Here is a 2,226-nt window from a genome sequence, read left to right on the forward strand (position 1 = left end):
GAGTCCTGATGGCCCCTAAATTCCCGGTTCCTACCACCCCCCAACCAGCTACTCTTTGTTCTTATAGTGGCTTGGAAAAGTGAATTCTAAATTACTTGATTAATTACTTGAATTGTATTTCTATTGTTGCAATCAAAGTAGTGTCAAATCAAGCCTTAGAGGATATTTGCCTGGGACATTTCAATATAATGAAAGCTACTAATAGACCATTTGATTAATTTGCTCATTGAGAATGCATTTCTCAAACCAAGTATGTATAGGCACTGTACATGACTGCAAAGTGACAATTTGGGTACTTTCCTTTTTATGTCCACCTGGCATAGAAAGTCACAAAAACTGAAAGAAGGTAAATTTTCATGTGGGACATTAAAGGCAAATAGCAATACAACAACAAAAATGTAGTATTTTTATGGAAATATTAAATAAGCAAATTTTAATCATGGTACCTGAAAAATAATGGCACAAATTCAGAGAAGTGTTAGTTTGTACTCATGAATTGTATATGTGCATTTCTCACTTGGTTGAAATGTCATGGCGTTTAGCTGACTTCCTTCTATGGTATTTTGAGTGCAAAAATAGCAAGGGTCATGACCATTTATGGTCAATAAACAACTCTGTTCAACCTTCCCTTAGAGCAAGAAGATCCAGGATGGTTATTAATTCAGGTGGCCTGGCTAAAGTCCATCTTCAATGATTACATTTCTGCCTACAAAAAATGATAATGTGTTTTCATCAAGAGAACATATTTATGCTGCCATCAGTTTAAAAAAGGAACAGAGATGTGAAATCAACATTCTATTATGCTCTAAGATGAACAAAGGCTTCATTTTGATCTAATTAAGCAGATAACATTTGCTGTAAGACATTAGCTAGTGAACTTTAAGCAAGAAATCTCTCAGACTTTTAAACTTCCTGTAAATAATTTATGTCAATGTATCTTAGAATATCCAATCATATCTCTTTCTTTTATCCACTTACCTTTCTGCTCCCAATCCATTCTCAACTTCCACTTTCTCTCTGAAGGCTTCAGTGCCCTACCTCCCAATTACTAAGCTAAATTAGGCACCCTTCCCACTGCCTTGGAGCACCTCCATTATAACACTATCATGTCCTCCCTGCTCCCTGTTGGACTGTTAAGTTCATTGAGATAGGAGCCTCTTTATTATTCTTCTTTGTATTCCCCAACTTAGTACCATAGCTTATATATGGTATATACAAGTATGCAGTAAATGTTTATTTAACAAATGAATACAAAACCACCATTTTCTGCACATTTAAATGGTAGCTAAAATAATCCTCTCAAATAAAAAAAAATCTAGCATTATATGATATATGTAAAGGGATTAGGACTATGCATTCAGGGAAAAAACTAAAATGGAGTATTTGGAGAGTTATGATGCTCAGTGTTCTAAGAGGACACCATAGTCTTCTTTGTCAAGTGATGAGCAGGGATGTAGGTTGCAGCTAGAACACCATTTCAAGTTGATGTACATGTTATCTCCACATCCATGGAGGTGGCTTTAACTAAAAAGAAGACCATCTTCTGAGGAAAAGAAATGGACAGAGTATCCATTCTGTTCAAATGGGCTGGGTTATAGAAGCAGGAAATCAGGTGGTTAATGAGGAGAAAACAGAATGTGGTCAAATGAGTACACAGCCTTAGTGTCTCAGCCAACACCATGAACAGGATTCTTCAGGGGTCACAAAGTATTAGCTACACCTTCCATTGTATGCTTACAAAGTAATTCACCTACAAGAATCATATTGACAGATACTTAAACTCCTTCCACTCTCTTCCCATTATTGCAATGAGAGATTTAAGTACACTTCATTTCAAATGTGTACGTGGACATGTTTGCTGTGAATTGATAAAGGAAAATTGCTGAGTCAAAGTGTCAGTGAATGTTTAATTTCCATAGTTATTTCCATATTATCTTCCATATGGTTTATATGCTCACCAACAATATACAAATGTCTTTTTCACACACCTTTGTCAATCCACATTGTTATCCCTCTCTGATATTTGCCAATATGATAGGTGGAAAAATTTTAGTATAGTTTTAATTTGAATTTCTTTTATTAAGAATGATATATTCACCTTTCCTACATTTAAGAATTATATTTTCTTTTCTATATAATTATCTATTTATACCCATTGCCTAGTTTTTCATTGTATATTTACCCTTTCTCTTATTTTCTAATAAGTACTCTCTATATAGTAGAGAA

This window comes from Desmodus rotundus, chromosome 11 (genome assembly GCF_022682495.2).
Source record: "Desmodus rotundus isolate HL8 chromosome 11, HLdesRot8A.1, whole genome shotgun sequence".
In the NCBI taxonomy this organism is placed as follows: Eukaryota; Metazoa; Chordata; class Mammalia; order Chiroptera; family Phyllostomidae; genus Desmodus; species Desmodus rotundus.